The following is a 20,741-nucleotide window of genomic DNA, read 5'->3' as shown; positions in this document are numbered from 1 at the left end:
TGAAGCATATAGTTTGAATGGGCAATCACCATTCTAGTTCTAGTCTGTGTGCGGTTCCGATCTGGAGCTGAAGTGGTAAATTACCTTTCTGCTTTATTGTAGGAAGCACTCTGGCCTTGTCGGGTGTCATTGCGAGCCAGTTTGGAGTTCTACAATGATGAAACAAATAGGTTTTTTTTTTTGGACTACTTTCTGTGGTGAACATTAGGTGAATGTATAGATTATTTCAGAAGTGCATTCTACATATCGACACACTCAACCTGCGATCACTCAGTGTACACATGTGCAACGATATTCTTTCATATGATGAATGGACACTTCTAAGTTGCTCACTTTTTGCTAAATGTAAGCTGATTATACTGTTGAATATTATCTTTTCGTACTGTCGTGCTCTAGATTCAAAGGCATAATCCGTCCCTGCACTGAGAAAGGGTTAGCGCCTTATTAGATGTATAAATAGCGTGTGATTCCCATTACTCTGTGTGAGATTCTTATTTGTAGCTGCTATTTGGAGGAGCCGTGTGGGGTTTGTAAAACCATTACATTCCTTGCGGCCGTGCGGCCATATCGTGCAGACTCATTGCAGACTATTTTATCTCATAAATGCTCTGAGGTGGCACAAACATTTAACTAAATTAATTACACCCTGAAATCGCAAGGTATTAGCTAGTAAATATTGTTTCTTTACATGAAGTTAGGTTTGAGATGGAGAAAGTTAAGTCATCAGTTGTCCTTTAGAAGAATGCTGCTTATGAGTGCGGCGTGTAATGTTCGGGGGGTCTATTAGTGATGGATGTAGTGAAATACATGAAAGCGAGAGGCCTTCTAATCGCATTAACAGATATTTTGTTTTGAAGTTGTGTCCTGATCGCAGTGGTTCAAGAAAAGCTTTGTTTAATTACTCTTTCGAGTTTAGATTCGGTGAGTAAAAACGACGAGAGCACGTTCTTATTTGCAGTTCTTGGGACTAACAGCCAACATATTTTATAATTTTTTGACAGTTTCTTAGAGGAAAATTACTTATTGTTTCATGTTAGCTACGCAGAATTTGTGTTATCGATAGCAACGATGCCATGGCATAGATACAAGTTCATAAGTTGGCACTACGAGACACCGACGGCAGCGCCCTCTAGCAGGCGCTGTTGAGATCTACGAGCTCCGCTGCAGATTCAGCTCATTTGATCAAGAGAAGACTGCCGGGACACTTCGTTTGCGCTTCGCTTCATATACTTTGCTCTACTTACGACGGGTTTAAGGCTTGCTCATCATTACAAAGTTATGTATGCCCTATATATATTCATGCACCAGTAAACTACTTTTACTTTCTTGCAGTACCGACGTGTATTACCTTTTCCTGCTCCTACTCACTTCCTTCATTCGGCCAACCTTTCAGTTTTCAGGAGTAGACCCACGCGCCGCCCTCCAGACGGGATACAAAAGAATTCATTACCGCTTCAAAAATATTTTAAGTTCAAATGTGTGTGAATTCCTAAGGTACCAAACTGCTGAGGTGATCGGTCCCTAGGCTTACACACTACTAAAACTAACTTACGCTAAGACCAAAGCACACACCCATGCCCGAGGGAGGACTCGAACCTCCCGCGAGAAAAACACTTTAAGTAATGGTGTGTGTTTGTGAATGTTTTATTAAATATTTGTGGTCAAATTGCATTTCCAATTTGTTTTATGGCGCACACAGGTTCATATGACATAGCATACCTTAATAATTCGGGACTTTAGGAAGTAATTCCGTTTATTACGCAACACTCACCTTAAACACTAAGTCAGCGCTGTTTCCGAAACCTCCCGTCAGAATGAAGTTGTGTGCCAGACCGGGACTCGAATCTGGAACCTTGCCCGCAGTAGATGTACAAAAATCTGACATGCACAGTGCCAGTGGAATGTGGGAGGGCTTACACGCGAGAATTACGTGACGGCGGGCAGATGAAGCCGGAAGAGCGGTGACGCGCGAATGTGTTTGCTCGGCCCCGTCGTAATCGGCTCGCGATGAGAACATGACACGCGTCTTATCGGCCAAAATAAACACGGCAGATCCATTAGGCTACGCGATATACAACATGGTTCCGCCATCACGTGCTGCAGCTCGCCACAATTTATGGCGGTCCTGCCGCTGATACCGCTACACTTCCGCCTCAACGTAAGAAACTAACGAAAGAGGACCAACAAATAACGTTGAGAGCGATCTTCGAAACAGCGCGTTTTGGCGAAGAAATGCACTTTTGGATGTGCTCAGATTCGATTTGTGGAATTGCGTTATGCGCTAACAACCTGTGTGCACAAACATTGTGAGAACAACCAGAGCTCTTTCTGATCTACGAATTCTCAATACACGGCTTCCAACAAGAGAGAGCAACAGGCTACTGCTGGTAGACCTATGTGGATTATTTAGAGAAATACGTATTAGTGAATTATCTGTACATCAGATACCTTCAGTAGTCCCCCAAGTACCATTTTATGTTGGGGGCTTAACTGATTCTGTTCAGATAATTTGGTAAGCTTGAAAGTGTTCTGGGCCGGTGCCAGTTAGTGAAATGTGGAATTGATCCACTGAATTATATGCACCGCCCCACACGTTACCAGCTGCAGTAAGTAACTAAATATTTTTATCAGATTAGCAGAATAGGAAGCCAATGGCTTGGAAAACCGTCTCTCCCAAACCAAGCCTTCCCCTCCTGTTCGCCGGCCGCGGTGGTCTCGCGGTTAAGGCGCTCAGTCCGGAACCGCGCGACTGCTACGGTCGCAGGTTCGAATCCTGCCTCGGGTATGGATGTGTGTGATGTCCTTAGGTTAGTTAGGTTTAAGTAGTTCTAAGTTCTAGGGGACTGATGACCACAGATGTTAAGTCCCATAGTGCTCAGAGCCAGCCCTCCTGTTCCACTGCCTCTTCCTCCGTCATTCTGACCTATCATCACTCGTGTGAGTTTAAATTGCATTGTTGCAAATAAATGTCAAGAAATTTTCATAACACGCAGACCTCGGAACAAAACTAAGGCAGTAAAGGAAACACATTAAAATTATGTAAAACAGTGAAAGTGTTGTTAAACTGTAGAGATTTAGGCAGTGTGATAGAAAAATACTTCGAAAATGAGATACAGTGCTGAAGTTTCTGTTTTATCAATGAGTAAATGCAGTTACATGAATAAAGATGATCAGAGTCAAATAGGTATATTGACACTCACTGAAATCATTATTCATTAAGCATCTAAACGATTTTCTCAAAACGAAAGCCTGTGCATGGCAAATAAAGACCCACACAATTACCATTCCAAACATGCACCGTTCCTACATCACCGTGAGCAATAAAAATCTAACTTATTCGCTGTAAGGATTAACATCGCTGTCGTCGTCTACTGTTGGTACGATACATTGCAGTATAGCAAATGATGCAAAACTATGCACATGCATCCCACACATGCAGTTTTGCAGCTCAGCGCAAGTACCACTCGAGGTCGCATCGCCGTCGCCCCCGCCCCTCCGATCCCCACCCACCACCTCACGGCAACCACTCCATCAGCAGAAAAGTTCACAATATTGCAGCTGTCGTATTTCTTTGTCAGTTCATATTAACCAAGAAATATTGTCATTAAATAAGATTTGGCCGAGCGGTTCTAGGCGTTTCAGTTGGGAACCGCGCTGCTGCTACGGTCGCAGGTTCGAATCCTGCCTCGGGCATGGATATGTGTGATGTCCTTAGTTAGGTTTAGGTAGTTCTAAGTCTAGGGGACTGATGAGCTCCGATGTTAAGTCCCATAGTGCTTGGAGCCATGTGAACCATTTGAAATAAGCGCTACATACAGGAAACACGTAGCGTTGTGTTAAGTTACATGGGAAACTACTTTGAATGTGAGTGGAAGCTGTATAACGCAAATAACTGTTCCGCACGGTCACTGTTACTACACTTCGCCAAAGTGACCGCAGTTATGGACAACGTTGTGAAAGAACTATTCTGTCTTGAACAAAAAATTCTTTTCTTTACTACACAGACGTGATGATCATCGTTAGTTGGTTCACTTTAATTTCCACCGAATAATTTTGCATGACAGTATGCACAGTTACGGGATTATAGTTATTAGATTCATAAGACTATTAATATAATCTAGATGTTAATATCTTACACTAATGGTCATGTTTTTGTCCTCTATAGTACAACTGCTACTTCGGTAGAGTTTTTTTTTCCTGAAAGTAATCCGATTTTTTCAATAGCATTTTTCATGTAATTAACAAGTTAATCGTCCTATGAAACTACGTATTTTCGGTTGTTTTTCTTTCTCTTTTTTGTTGCTGTTAGGTTATATTACTTGAATTATACACAGACGCCACAGCGGGATTTTCCATTCTAGCAGGGCAAGAAATCTAGCAAAATTTCATCCGATTAATATTTCTGAGAGAAAAAGGGCGTCACAGAAACATAATTTGATTGCACTGTAATCACATTTCGCGCAATTATTGATCTAATTTAAAAATTTAAAATGCTGTCATAGTCTACTCATTAAGAGGGATACTCTTATGTTAATAATTTAACACAATAAGACAAGTATTACAATTAAAAAGCTGTCTTCAGACAGCGTAAATTGACGACGCGTAAATACCCCGACATTATTCATCCAGTATCTGAGAAGCACTTGACGACCTCCAACAAACTTTACACAATTTCAAACGTTTACCGAACTTTTTCTTGGTGACACCCTCACAAAACGAGGAAAGGAAATAAGTTCATCGCTTAATATTTTTACCTGTTCATGCAGTAAAACTTATCATCAGACATGACGTTCTGATTTATTACTTCTTACAATCGACTGTATTCGCAAGACAGTTTGCAGACAGTACCTACATATACGAACGAATTTACTGAAATATTATATCACTGTATGACACATAGATCAGGAGATATGCCGTCATACATATCGAGATGATTGTTAATTAATCAATCAGAATACTATGGGAATATTTCTGCTAGAAAGAGCAGACAGACTGTTGTTAGCATCCCACTTAGACAATGAACTGACACAATTTAGTTCAAGTGCGAGGGACCTAGACGAATTATGGTCAGACATAGATCGGATTATAAAGCATATGACTGGAAATGAAGTCCCATGCTTCTTTATAGAGCGTAGGGGAACGATGCGGAAGACCCGCACCGCCTTACTAGGCAAGGTCCTAATGGAGGTGGTTTGCCGTTGCCTTCCTCCGACCGTAATGGGAATGAATGATGATGATGAAGACGATACAACAACACCCAGTCATCTCGAGGCAGGAAAAATTCCTGACCCCGCCGGGAATCGAACCCGGGACGCCGTGTTAGGGAAGCGAGAACGCTACCGCGAGACCACGAGGGGCGGACTATAAAGCATAGTCTGGAGAAATTTGTGCCGAGTAAGTGGATTAAGGACAGGAAAGACCTACCGCGGCTTATCAGTGAAATTCTAAACATACTGAGGAAGCAAAGGCTGGCGGTAGAAAACAGCAAAAGTAAGGTCGAAGTTTTAAATTTCGCATTTAAGAAATCGTTCAAAAAGGATAATCGTACAAACGTAGCGTCGTTTAACTACTGCGCAGACTCCCGTATGCACACATAGTAATAAGCATCCCTGGTATATAAAAATAAAGTGTTGAAAGCAAATAAGTCGCCAGGTCCTTCTTGATGGAATCCCGATTTGATTCTATAAAGAGTACTCCACAGCACTGACTCCTTACTTAGCTTGCATTTATCGCGAATCTTTTGCCCTGCACGAAGCCTCATGCGATTGGAAAAGAGCGCAGGCGACGTCTGTATGTAAGAAGGGACACAAACGAACTCGCAAAATTACAGACCATTATCTTTAACATCGGTTTGTTGCAGAGTTCTTGAACGTATTCTGTTCGAATATAACAAATTTCGTTGAGAGGGAAAAGCATCTGTCCACAAATCAGCTCTGTTTTAGGAAGCATCGCTCTTGTGGAACTTGTCCTTTTCTCACATGAGATTCTGTCGAATCATGAATTAACACAATAGCTGGAGTCCACATTCCTAGATTTCCGTAAAGCATTTCACACGGCAGACTGTTAATGAAGATACAATCATACGGAATAAGTTCCCAGACATGTGAATGGCTCGAAGACTTCTTAGACAACAGAACCCAGTATGTTGTCCTCGACGGCGAGAGTTCGGAGACAAGGGTATCGTCCGGAGTGTCCCAGGGATGTGTGATTGGACCTCTTATTTTTTATATACATAAAATAACTGACAGGCATGGTAAGCTGCAGTCTGCCGCTGTATGCTGATGACGCTCTCCAGACAAACAAGTCTGTCAGCATTCTTACAGCCCTTTCTTATATAATTTCCTTATTCTCTTTCACTCCGGCCTTACATAGGTCCCATAGATGGGAACACAGAATTGAATAATTGGCTGTAAAATTCTTTCATATGCAGTCTCTTTCGTAAACAAATTGAAGTTTCCCAGTATGCAGTTTGTAGCCTGCCATTTGATTTATCATATCTGGTCGGTACATTTCAAAGCTATACACACTGTTATTCCCAAATATATTTATGACATGACTAACTCCAATTACATCTCATTAACACCACAAGCAAAATAAATCGCATTTTTAAGAGAAGAGCTGATGACGCTGTGGTAAATGGGAAGATGTTGTTGAGTAACTAGTAGGAAACAAGATGATTTAGGAAAAAATTTCTAGTTGGAGTGACGAATTACAGCTAGCTCTAAATGTAGAAAAATGCAAGTTAACGCAGATGAGTAGGAAAACAAACCCGTAATGTTCGAGTATAGCATTAGTAGTGTACTGTTTGACACAGTCACATAAATTAAGTATCTAGTCGGAACGTCGCAGACCAATATGAAATGGAATGTGCATGTAAGGATTGTAGTAGGGAGGTGAATGGTAGATTTCGGTTTACTGAGAGAATTTTAGGGAAGTGTAGTTCATCTATAAAGGAGACCGGGTATAGGACATTAGTGCGATCCAATCTTAAGTGCTGGTCGAGTGCTTGGGATCCCCATCAGGTCAGATTAAAGGAAGACATGGAAGTAATTTCGAGGCGGTCTGGTAGAATTGTTACCGGTTATGTTCGAACCGCACGTAAGTGAAACGGAGATGCTTCGGAAAATCCAACGTTAATCACTGGAGGGAAGGTGACGTTTTTCTAAAAAAGCCGAGCGGTTCTAGGCGATTCAGTCGAGAACCGTGCGACCGCTACGATCGCAGGTTCGAATCCTGCGTCGGGCATGGATGTGTGTGATGTCCTTAGGTTGGTTAGGTGTAAGTAGTTCTACCTTCTAGGGGACTAATGACGTCAGATGTTAAGTCCCATAGTGCTCAGAGCCATTTGAACCATTTAGAACCGGCATTAGAGGCTGACTGCAAAATATTCTACTGATGCGAACGTAGATTTCGCATAAAGCCCCAGAAGTTAAGATTAGAGAGATAGTTGTTTTCCTCTCGCTCTGTTTGCGAGTGGAACAGGAAAGGAAATGACCACAGCGTACCCTCCGCAACGCACCATCCGGTGGCTTGCGGAGTATCTATGTAGATGTAGATGAGATGGGTGAAGAACTAACTTATGCTTCATATGTAGCGCTAACTAGCCAGACTATAGTCATCCAGTGACTGACAATGCGAGTATTTAGCGACTTTCATCAAACGTTTAACATAATTTCAAGCCTTTTCTACACTTTTTCTCGTTTCAAATGCTCAACCTCAAATACTTAGAATATTTACTCATTTGTAAAGGAATCAGACGTTTGAAGCTGTTTTATACATGGGAGTTTGATTATTTAAAGAATCGGGAGTTTTCTAGTTTCATACTGACACCGAAATGAGAGTAGAATGGTTTTTATTATTCTGCTTTTAAACGCGTGTCGATCGTGGGGGCACTGTTTTATGACTTTCGCGTTTAGAGACCTACATGTCTTCCTGCGGGGACACATTAAAGAGCACGTTTACTCTACTTCGTCGATGAACGTGGATTGACCGGTAACGCACTTCTATGCTGGTCTTGCACTTTTGGCGCGCCTACGAGGGAAAAGTTCCTAGAACCATGATCAGTGAGTCGCTAAATGTTTTAAGACTGCAGGGAGGTCGCTTTGGTCAACTGTCCTGAATACTACGTATTATTTGTAAAAGACAGGCTGCCAGTAGCGATGGCTGCCCTTACTGACACTAACATATTTTTTAACATCTGCACAATGATTTTTGTATTACTTCTGCACTAGGACAGGTAATTTATTTTTAACTTGTTATTAATCTTCCTTAATGTTTCTGATATGTCCGACCAATAACCGTTATGTTAAATGTGTGTTGTTTAATAAACAGTGTAAACTCCTCCCGAATAGGTCATGAAGGCCTAACGGTTCCGACCGGCCGCCGTGTCATCCTCAGACCATAGGCGTCACTGGATGCGGATATGGAGGGGCTTGTGGTCAGCACACCGCTCTCCCGGCCGCATGTCAGTTTCCGAGACCGGAGCCGCTATTTCTCAATCAAGTAGCTCCTCAGTTTGCCTCACAAGGGCTGAGTGCACCCCACTTGCCAACAGCGCCTGGCAGATCGGATGGTCACCCATCCAAGTGCTAGCCCATCCCGACAGCGCTTAACTTCGATGATCTGACGGGAACCGGCGTTACCACTGCGGCAAGGCCGTTGGCAATAAACAGTGTGCTGCAGCATTATTGGGTACATTGAAATCTATATGCATAAAAATCAATTACCGCATATATGCAAGACACATGAGAACGGCTCGACAGATTTGGCTGTTTTCTCGTGTATGAGTACGTAACTATCAGGACATAGTTTGTGTGAAAGAAAATGTTTGGAAAATCCATCGAAAAAATCGTAAATTCTGATGGTATTTTGTATGAAAATCTCAATGAAAGAAATGTCACGGTCGATTTGACAGCTCTGCTGAGGTATGTTTTCATAACAGCAAATTCTGCATTGAATACTGATATTTCGCCAAAAAGAAATAAATTGAAAATGATATTTCAGTGTGGTGATGATATCTTTGGTGTGTTGCAAAGATTGAATCGATGTCAGTTCGTACTACTTTGGTGAAGTTCCAAACATTTCACTGATTTCGGTTCGTGGTTTATTTCTTTGGAAAAAATGTCACCACTGAGACGCCGAAATATCGATCAGCGTACGTGCGACGAAGGCCAACTACATCATCGTCGAGTCAATGAGACTGGCGAAGAGCATATACAGCGTTTGAAGGAACCTCGTATAAGAAATTCTCAAGCGCTATTTATTATGACACATACAGTGGAGTTCGACTCGCACAATTGGAGCCTATGTACAAAATAATTTGGGACACCGGCAACACAGATGGCCAAAGTTGACGATTCGAAACTTAACATTTGGCGCCCAGATACGATCCAATAGTTGGTTACGCCGTGGACGCATTGGTCGACTTCGGAAAAATGAACAATATTTGTCAACACTGCAATGGTTTGAGGTTTCAGCAGTAACCACCAGGATTATGTTTACGAGCGGAAAGGTCAAATTGCCACAACCGATACCCCCGCCAGAGCCAATGCTTTCCGGTCACAAACCTCGATGAAGCTTTTCTTGCAGAATACACAAAAGTACAAACGTTCCTTCAAGAAAACATCCTTTCCGACAAATATTGTCGAAGAACGATATTTTAACCCAGCTTTTAAGATGAATTCTTTTTCGACTGCACCACACATCACATACACTAACATCACACATACTAACATGAATAAACATCAACGATTCACAAAGTTTCACCGGGGCTAATAAATTAATGATTTGTCTTCACTTTTACAGACTGAAGGACAAATTCATCATCGTGCAGCAGCAATGTTGTCCCCAGTGAGTACTGATCACAAATTTCTTCTGATTTATTTTCAAGGAAATTCTGCTGATAAAATCAATCGCATTATGTCATCAGTCGTGCAGTAAAGCGAGAGATTATTGCGCAGCTACAAAAACTCTTACATGAAAACAGTTGGCTAGAATGCTCCAGACTGGACTAGAAATGATGTCTTCGTATGGTCAGAAAATAGTGATTACAGTAGGCAAAAGATCAGAAGGCGAACATGAGAGACACTTCATTGCATCAACATTGAATAAAGTTGTCATTGTGGTTGTTGGCGAGAATCTGGTTTCTCACGACTTTCTGATTCGACGGCGTACTGGTGACAACCTTCAGCGCATTTGCGAAACGTATCATTCGTACGATGCATTACAATACCCGCTGACATTCTGCCCAGCGAAGGATGGATATCATTTGTTGATTAAGATGATTAATCCATAGCTGCTACGACATACTGTCATTAAAGCTGCTATCCGTACACCTGCAGCAGTGGAAAGGTCTCTCTCATGCCCCGTGCACTAATGATGATTGCAACAGATTTACCCATCCATTTTTACTTCAATTCCCAGTCAAGGAACCGTTTACGTTAACAATTAATGAGGTGAGAGAGAGAGAGAGAGGAGAGGAGGAGATCGACAGAGAAAGGGGGGGGGGGGAAGAAATGAATATAAAGAAGGGAGAAGATAGATGGGAGAGGAGGGAGGAGTTGGACAGAGAACGTGTGGGATAAGAGGTATACAGGGAGCGGGGTAAGGTGATGGACAGAGAGAAGATGGAGGAAGAGGAGATGGACAAAGGGAGGGGGAGGAGGAAAAGGATAGAGAGAGGGAGTGAGAAGGAGATTAGGACGAATATCCAATTCCCAAACATATTTAGCAATTGCAAAGCATTAGTGGGTTCGCCACTTAGAAAATAAAAGATCATTAGACCTAGCGCAAGTATTATACTATCGAGCTCCAGTATTCTGTTGGAAAACTGTATCCACTGCAGTAGCAGGGCAGAGCAGCTTCGCAGTACTCGTAAAGATATTTATCGGGCTCACAATTATATTGTTGCCAAATTGCGTTTCTTTGACGTGTATGTGCTACCCAGGATATGAATAGGACGAAATTTTGTTACACGCATTTCTCTACTTATAGTGTGAGAAAAATTATACTGTAGCGTCTGTGTGCACAAATTCTGGTTTATTCTATATATGCTACATTCTGCTGTCGACACCATCTTATAAGTTTCTTTTGACTAAGGCTTCCTAATTTAATGTAACACCTTGTGAGAACATGTTACTGGTGATGGGCTTTGTAAATTGACGAATGTGGGGGAGGGCAAAATGATTGTAATTTGTGTGTAGGGAAAGATGTCGTACTTCTGACAGCTTTCAGCCTTCGCCTCTAGCCAGCCCTGTAACAGAAGTTTAATACGCTTTCTTATTCAGTTTTGAAATTATAGCATTCATTTTATGTGGGCTTCAGGCTTCTTTTGAAACTACAATTGTTCAATTGTGTGTGAAATCTTATGGTACTTAACTGCTAAGGTCATCAGTCTCTAAGCTTATACACTACTTAACCTAAATTATCCTAAGGACAAACACAAACACCCATGCCCAAGGGAGGACTCGAACCTCCGCCGAGATCAGCATCACAGTCCTTGACTGCAGCGCCTCAAACCGCTCGGCTAAGCTACAAAAAAATGCTTCTGTAGAGTACAGTTTTTCCAAAATGTCATAAACTGCTCCAAGAAGCAACATAATCATGTACCTAGGAACAAATATCCTATTCAAATTTAAAAGTGTTGCAAACAAGAAAATATTGTTGGCATGGCGTTTTATAGTTTACGTCACACATTATTACTCTACCACACGCGAACAGTTATTAACTGAAATCAAATTAATAAGAAGTAGTAGTAGTTTGAAATAGGAGCTGTTGCCAACTACAACAAATTTTCGTTTTCAAGACAGGAACATTTATTAAGACATTAAAGAAACTATATTAATAGGCAGATACCACGTGTTTCATCTTAAAAAGACTTTCCTTTTCAATGTTGAAGATGCTTCGTGACTGAAGGTATACGGTGTAATGGTAAACACATTATGTAAATAGTTTTGAAAATACATTTATTCGCCATAAAACTCTGTAACTGAAGAATTAATAATATTTTCAAAATATTTTTAATATATTATACAACATTTAAATATGTGGAACTTGTAATATTTACAAATACTGCACAAAACTCAACCCTATGTCGCACAATTAAAAAAAAATTAGAAAGTACCGCAAACCCTTACGGCGTTCTTTAGTGCGCATTCCCTTACGTGAATCTAAAATAAGTCACTAGATTGAAACATCGACCAAGAAGTAGCATGTGTTCTTAGGTGCAACATTCTCCACTCCTTACCTGTCGTGGTTTCCACATTGGCGTGCCTCTGTGAAACTGTACTTGCTAACACCAAAGATTACACCATCTTCTTTTAAGTTTTCTAGGTAGCTGTTCCCGACTTTCTATCGACACCCGACTATCAGAGAAACGTCTGTGTGCGTTTCTCACTCTTTCTCTCTCTCTCTCTCTCTCTCTCTCTCTCTCTCTCTCTCTCTCTGTCTCCGTATGTGTCTGGGGTGGGGTGGGGGGGAGGCGGGGGGGTTGGAGGGTTCTGTTATGTGTTTTGATCTTCTTGTAGTTCTTTAATAGAAGAGGACAAAGTTCCATTGCATGAAATAAAATCAACCCACCGACTATGGTGAAACTTCATAGAAACATGTGTGGGTCTTAAAGAAGAAACTTGTATGATGTACAAATGCAGACTGAAGTGACGAATGAACATTTATACAAAGGCCAGGATTCGAACAAAGACTCCTGCTCACTAGGCAGACGTGCTAACTGCTATCCCATCCTGGCACAGTGGCTTTGCATATCTGCGTGGACTACCCTTGCACACCTCCCTTAGTTTGAGACTTGAAAAGGTCTCTGGAACCATATAGTTTCATTTGATTAAAGCACCTATCACTGAATTTCAGGAAGGATCCAGTGTTTCATTCAATGCTACTGTGCTTTCACAATACAACCGGCGAGCTTCTGGAATGCTGAGGTGAGAATGAATATTTGAACTGAGGAGGAAGGCGTACTAGGGTACCTGTGGAGCTGTGCAGTATTGTGGTAGCCATTAGTACATCGGCCAAGTGAGCAGCAGATCCGAGCTCGAATCCTGGTCTTTTGGCATAAATTTTCATTCGTCGCTTCAGTCTGCATATACACATCATAGATGTTTGACCCTTAAAAAAAGCCTCTGGATCCACATAGCTCGATTTAAAGAAATTTTTTTTCGCTCAAGGTTGAATCCTTTTCCGATGTCAAATACATTTTAAAGCAAACACAGAAAAAAAACACAGATATATTGCGTTAATTCTTTCAAACACTTTAAGCGTCAAATGCAATAGTCACCTCACAAATAAGTAGTAACCGGATGTTTGGAGACTGCAACTGCACGTCACCACTGGACGTAACAGGAAACAAAGCAAAAGGTGAGAGGACTGGCTGTCCGCTGCGTTGAGCGCCACTGATTTATGAGCGCCGTCGCCTCTGGGGAGAGGCACCAAGTGTGCGTCACTCTGCGGCCAGAGACTGGCCGAAAAGATACGGAAAGAAACACGAAAAAACATACTTCGAACCGAACCACGAGACCGACGCACAGAGGGCGCGGGTGTGGTCAGCACAACAGCACGTTCACGCAGATTCCTGTTTACAGTTTCCGAAATTAATTCCCGGAGTGCGCCCCTCGGAAGCGAGGCTGAAGCATACTTTCAGGTCAACGTCTCTTGCTGACACTTCTCCATCCCATCACGAGGCGTACTTTTATTTTTTATTTTTTGAAAGGTATCCACACAAGAGGGAAAAAATATCCTGTTAGGGTCAGTTCAGAGTAGGGGACGTGGAATCAGCAAAAATTTTCAAATATCTAAAAGTCAGAAATGCATCATTGTGGTGCTGTGGCCATAAAACCACAGACAACAGCCGACGTGCGCGCAGAAGTTTTTCCGATGCGTGAACTGTTTTGGTGTTTGTAGCAATGTGGTTCAAATGGCTCTGAGCACTATGGGACTTAACTACTAAGGTCATCAGTCCCCTTGAACTTATAACTACTTAAACCTAACTAACCTAAGGACATCATACACATCCATGCCCTAGGCAGGATTCGAACCTGCGACCGTAGCGGTCGCGCGTTTCCAGACTGTAGCGCCTAAATACGCTCTGCCACCCCGGCCGGCGTGTAGCAGTGTGGTTTGGTCCGAATAAGTGGCTACCGTCCTTGAACAATACAGCGTGTTACGTTGACAGAACTCAACACTGGCTTCCAAATAATTTGATTGCGTTTCACTTGGACCTATGCGTTTCAGAAATAAGTCCGATATGTAACATTTTTACTGCCTCATATTCTTTCCAAACAATACTACCTTGCCTTACTAAGTTAGCAATCAATACTGTGGGTGTCTAGCTCGTACCATTTCTCTTAGTTCGTATTTTGGAGTCGCCAGCTTCACTTTACTTTACAACCCAGTAATACCTACCAGGTGTGATCAAAAAATACGATTAATATATTTTTCTAGCGGCAACTGCTGATGATGCAACTATTTATGTAATTTTGCTCAATAGCTTGACCCGTTGAGAGGCAGCATCATGTTGCAACACGTTCTGACGTGTCAGTCACCGCAACAAATGCTACAACGACATTCTCTGTCACACAGTATGCATTTAGAACAATGCATGAACGTTAACTTCTGTTTCAATTTGCAACAAAACTCATGAAATGTTGAAATTGGAATATAGTAACAATACTGTTACTCTGGAGGCTGTCTTTGGGAAAGTCAACCTAAGACTACAACTTATTCCCAGAAAGAAAGTGCTTCGACTAAAGAGACCGTTTGCACCACAATTGCCCAGCCTCATCCGGAGTATTTCTATGCAGTATCGGATCTGCTTCAGATGGGACTGACAGAGCGCATCGAAAAAGTTCAAAGAAATGACGATCGTTTTGTACTGTCGCGAAATACGGGAGAGAGTGCCGTGGACATAATAAGTGAATCGGGGTGGCAGTTGTTAAAACAAATGCGTTTTTCGTTGCAGCAGGATCCTCCTGTCAAACTTCAATCGCCAACATTCTCCTTTAACTGTGAAAATATTTTTCTCGTGCCCATCTACATTGGTAGAAATGATCATAATAAAAAAAAATTAGCTCAGAGCTCACACAGAAAGATTTAAGAGCTCGTTTTTCATGGGCCCGTCCGAGAGTTGAACTGCAGAGAAATACCTTGAAAGTGATTCGATGAACCTTCTGGCAACCACTAAATTGCCGATGTAATAGCTACAAGTTCTATGAGCGATTTAAAGCGTAAATGAGTCGGTAGAAGACGAGGCATGTTCGGTACGTCCATTAAGTTCAAAAAACAGAAGGAAACGTGCAAAAAGGGGAAAAAATTGTTCGTTGAAACAGTCGAGTAACTAATTGAGACTAGGCGTTCAGTCCGGAACCGCGTGACTGCTACGGTCGCAGGTTCCAATCCTGCCTCGGGCATGGATGTGTATGATGCCCTTAGGTTAGTTAGGTTTAAGTAGTTCTAAGTTCTAGGGGACTGATGACCACAGATGTTAAGTCCCATAGTGCTCAGAGCCATTTGAACCATTTGATCTAATTGAGAGCTTATCGAAGAACTTAGCGTCGCGTACGTGTCTTTGCAAAGCAATTTAGTCGATAATTTGCAAATTAAACTACTGAGTGCAAAATTTCTTCCTCGACTTTTATGTGATAAACAGGAGAAAAATCGTATGACAGTTTGCACGGAGTTGAAGGATCATCATCATGCAGAACGGTACCTGAAAATTTTAACTGAAGATAGAGCTTGGATCTATGGATATGACTCTGAGACGAAAACTCAGAGTTCCCAATGGAAAAACCAGTGAATCGTCTTGCTCTAAAAGGCGCGCAGTCAAAATCGAATATCAAAGTTATGCTCAAGGTTTTTTTCGATTTTGTCTTCATCACAACAACGCACAGTGCCACATCTCGCTTTTGGTTCGCGGGTTTTTGGCCGAAAAAAGTTTTCCTGGTTGTCCGCATTCACCTTGCCAGATTCAGCACCATGCAACTTCTGGCTCTTCCCAAAATTGAAAACCAAGTTTTGAGAAGACCATCAAAGAACAGCTGAACACCCTTCCAGGAATTCTTCCAGTGATGGATTCAACTTTAGTATAAGTGAAGTGGTTGACAAGGACAGTATTTTGAAGGAAATTAAGTAAAATTTCATGTAAGCTTACTAGTTTGCTTCTAATAAAATTATTCAGCGTATTTTTTGATCATACCTCGTATACACTTTCTTAGAGTCGTCGACTACTTGAATCTGTAAGATCTGTGGTTCGTTCGTTGGAGCGGAAAAATTCTGGTATTTTTTAACAAACATGTTCGGTGAAAATAAAAAGTATAAAATACTTAAAGGAATCGAAGACTTACTACAGTTGAGGAAACAGAACTACAAAATAACTTTTACTTACTTGAACATCAGAGGTAAGTCTTCACTTAGGACAATCAAGTTTTCATCAAGTTTCCGGCGCCCCGCTCAGCAAATTATTTAAGTTGTAGCGTACTCCTCTCCAGTCAGCGATCGAAATCTGTCTCTCAGTTTTCTATTACTTTATTCCTACGCTAGGATGCTTTATTATTTTCCACCTAACAGTCGAATTCCTGACCGGGTCGGGATTTTCTCAGCTGGGGACAGGGTGCGCGCGAGCGTGCGCACGCTTGTGTGTGTGTGTGTGTGTGTGTGTGTGTGTGTGTGTGTGTGTGTGTGTGTGTGGGAGGAGGGGGGGAGGGAGAGCGAGCGTTGCCCTAAACATCACCGACGTCCAAATCACTGAAGTAGCATGAAATATAAAGACTTGCACCGGGAGACCGAACATCCATGGGATCTCCCAGCCAGTAAAGCATTTTTGCTTCCCACTCTACCGGAAATTCGCCTGATTCACTGCTTGAGAACTGTTAGTAACAATGTAATAGGTAATATGACTGTCGTTCAAGGTCTCTTCTGCAAAATTACGAAGACACCGTCATTGGCTCACGCCTTGGCCATTCCCTTTTAGTTTCTTCTGTAAATCATATTCATGATAAACGTTACGATGTGGAATCAGTCATTCGAACAAAAGGTTCCAGACCTAGCCGTAGTCGATCGAACATAATTACACGCTAATAGGAAGCACCCATACTCGATCACAGAATGAATAGAAAAAGCTAATTATTCAGTTTGTTAGACGAGAACGACCTATTCACTAGCAACATGTAGATATTTATATGTTGTTGATATATATCTTGATGATATTTATATCTTGATGATTACACTGCAATTCACAATTAAGTGCCTGCCAGAGTGTTCACCGAACCACCTTCACGCTGTTTCTTCACCGTTCCAGTCTCTAACGGATTGAGGGAAAAACTAGCGCTTAAATCCTTCTCTTCGATCTCTGATTACTCTTATTTTGTCATGATGATGTTTTCTATTTGTGTAGATGGGTGTCAACACAATATTTTCGCAAATGAAGGCGATAGCTGGTGACAAAGTTCATGAGAAAATCCTGCCACAACGAAAAACGCCTTTGTTAGCATTGCCACCCTAGCTCACGTATCATGTCACTGCTATTCTCTCCCCTACTTCTTCTTTGAACTTTTTCGATATCCTTCGTTAGTCCCATCTGATGTGGATCCTACACCACACACCAGTACTCCAGAACAGGGCGGACAAGCGTGGTGTAAGCATTCTCCTTAGTGGACCTGTTGCACTTTCTAAGTGTTCTGACAATAAATTACAGTCTTTGATTTGCTGTGTGCACAACATTATCTGTGTGATCATTCCAGTTTAAGTTATTGTTAATCGTAATACTTGGCCGCGCGGAGTGGCCGCGTGGTTAGAGGCTCCATGTCACGGATTGTGCGGCCCCTTCCGCCGGATGTTAGAGTCCTCCCTCGGGCATGAGTGTGTGTGTGTTGTTCTTAGCAGAAGTTAGGTTAAGTAGTGTGTAAGTCTAGGGACAGATGACCGCAGCACTTTAGTCCCTTAGAATTCACATACATTTGAACATTTTGTAATCCCTGAAAATTAATTCAATCTACAATCTTTAAATTCGTGAAATTTATCGAGAAACCGAAATTTAGCGAATTTCTTTCATTACCCACGTAGATGATTTCAAATTCTTCATTACTGAGAGCAATTTCCACTATTCACGCGATACAGGCATCTTTTCTAAACCATTTTTCAATTCTTTTTGATCATCTGATGACTTTAAAAGACGCTGATGTCAGAATCATCTGCAAACAATCTAAGAGGGCTGCTCAGATTGTCCCCTACGTCGTTAATGAAGATCCGGAACAGCAAAGAGCCTGTAACACTTCTTTAAGGAACGCCAAATATTACTTCTGTTTTACTAGATGACTTTCCGTCAATTACTACGAACTGTGATCTTTCTTACAAATACCACGATTCCAGTCACACAACCAAGGCATACTCCAGAGGCACGCAATTTGATTAGAAGACGTTTGGGAAGAAGGGGGTCGAAACCCTTCTGGAAATTAAAAAATATGAAATCTATTTGACATTCCTGTCGATAGCACTCATTACTTCGTGAGAATAAAGAGCTCGTTGTGTTTCATAATAACGATGTTTTCTGAAACCCTGCTGACTATTTGTCAATACATCGTAGAAGGTAATACAGTAACCTAATTCAGTATAGAAACCACGAGGAAGTAATGGAAGAGGGTGTACTTACACACAGTTCTCTGCTCTGTACACAGAGAAACGAAATGTATATCAGTGCGCATGTTGTACGGTAACCTACAAGACCAATCGTGCAGATAGTTATAAACAGACTGTGTAACGTGTCAAATTTAGTTTTGAAACGTTTCGTCTCTTTACGTACGTAAAATGTTCGTTTCAATCTGTTATAAGAGCACCAAAATGTCGTAAAGCAGATAAATGGTGTGAAAATTCTTTATTTCTTATAACTGAAGTCAGTGTGTGTGCATATGTCCTAGAAGAACAAGTACTGTAACCATCTGTAAAAAAGTCTTCATCCAGAAGCGGCAAAGACCATCTATGCGGCGATGGCTGACAGTAGCAACGCGCATCACATATCATCCTGGGCAAGCTGGCCGCTATACAACGAAGCGACAGACACAAGAAATTATATAATGATTGTTAAAGAATAGTGGTAGCGCCCTACGTTTGTCTATATTTATGGTTCAGCTATGGTTTTGTGAAATGAAGCAGTTAAATATCGAGGAGCCGAAGAGTACATGAACTTGAATCGATAAGAAGACTTTTGTGTTGCTGCATGAGGATCTGGACATGTTTACGTGTGTCACTATCGATACTTTGGTACGAAAATTTGGTATCGACTATCGAGACAGAGATTTTCCGTGAATTTTGTTGGAAAGGTTTCCGAACCTTTTAATGAGCAGGTTTAGATTTTTAAATGAAAGATTAGCTGAAGTAGCAACTATACTAGGTCACAATCAGGGAAACTGTCTGATAAACTTTATTGGAATGTAGCTGTGTGCCGTACCGGGACTCGGTACGGCACACAATTTTAATCTGCCAGGAAGTTTCATAACAACTCACACTCCGCTGCAGAGTGTGACTAAGCCGTGTCTCCGCAATATCCTTTCTTCCAGGAGTGCTAGTTCTGCAAGGTTGGCAGGAGAGCTTCTGTGAAGTTGGGAAGGTAGGAGAAGAGGTAGTGGCGGAATTGAAGCTGTGAGGGCGGGTCGTGAGTCGTACTTGGGTAGCTCAGTGGTAGATCTCTTGCCCACGAAAGGCAAAAATCCCGAGTTCAAGTCTCGGTCCGGCACATAGTTTTAATCAGCCAGGAAATTTCAAGAACTTCGTTGTTTCTGGGGTAGAAAGTTGTTGGTTCGCATTCTGTTGAACGCAATTTTTCATGTTACCGTTGCTAACACGTTCTTTTACTTACTTACGAATATAATAGAAGTATTTTCTGTAATATTGGATGTTATTTATGTTCAGTCTGATCAGAGAACGAAGGATGAAACAAATATATAGCGATTTTCGAGTATGTGGTTAGGCAGGAACCTAAGAGGACAGCTTAAATTGATGCGACTGCAACGAGCAGCAATAAAATTCATATTCTGCCTTTTGACCAATAGATGGCTCTATTTCCGAGTATATGGCGATTTCCGAATGTGTGGTTGGGCTGTAATCTATTACTATAGTTTTAAATGCTGTGACTGAAACGAGCTGCCGTAAATGTGGTATTTTTCTTCTCACAAATACTTGTACGTTTATTTCCGAATATGCAGCGACTTCCGAGTGTGTGGTTAGGCAGGAACTTAAGAAGACAGCTTAAATTGCTGGATTGAATCGAGGAGCAATAGTATTCATATTCTTCCCTGTCACAGATCCGATAGCCGATCATGTGATCGTCGACATTTCGCGTAACGTCAGAATGACGTCAGGTTTGCGGAAATTATTGTGAAACGAGCATTACCCGTTACCGTCTTTGACTTAAATCAAATTAATGAATGAAAAGAACTGTTTAAATGTTTTTTAATAATGGAGACCTACGTTGGAAAAATGCCATGTGTACGATTAGACCTCATTTTAAAATGGTTCAAATGGCTCTGAGCATCATGGGACTTAACTTCATCAGTCCCCTAGAACTTAGAGCTACTGAAACCTAACTAACCTAAGGACATCACACACATCCATGCCCGAGGCAGGCTTCGAAATTGCGACCATAGCGGTCGCGTGGTTCCAGACTGTAGCGCCTGGAACCGCTCGGCCACTCCGGCCGGCCCTCATTTTAAACTTGATACTAAGAACATCAGTGTTAGTGTATGACT

At 41.7% G+C, this 20,741-nt stretch overlaps 1 protein-coding gene and 1 pseudogene across 1 annotated transcript in view; both read right to left on the bottom strand.

The window, feature by feature from the left end:
* Positions 1-20,741, bottom strand: part of LOC124795818 (neuroendocrine convertase 2) — a 1,530,590-nt gene that overhangs the window by 1,344,644 nt on the left and 165,205 nt on the right. The gene's annotated exons all lie outside the window — the stretch shown is intronic.
* On the bottom strand, positions 8,546-8,663 carry LOC124796511 (annotated as a pseudogene).

This window comes from Schistocerca piceifrons, chromosome 4, assembly GCF_021461385.2.
Source record: "Schistocerca piceifrons isolate TAMUIC-IGC-003096 chromosome 4, iqSchPice1.1, whole genome shotgun sequence".
Lineage (NCBI taxonomy): Eukaryota > Metazoa > Arthropoda > Insecta > Orthoptera > Acrididae > Schistocerca > Schistocerca piceifrons.
The sequence above is the reverse complement of the archived record's forward strand: the minus strand, read 5'-3'. Positions and strand labels throughout refer to the sequence as shown.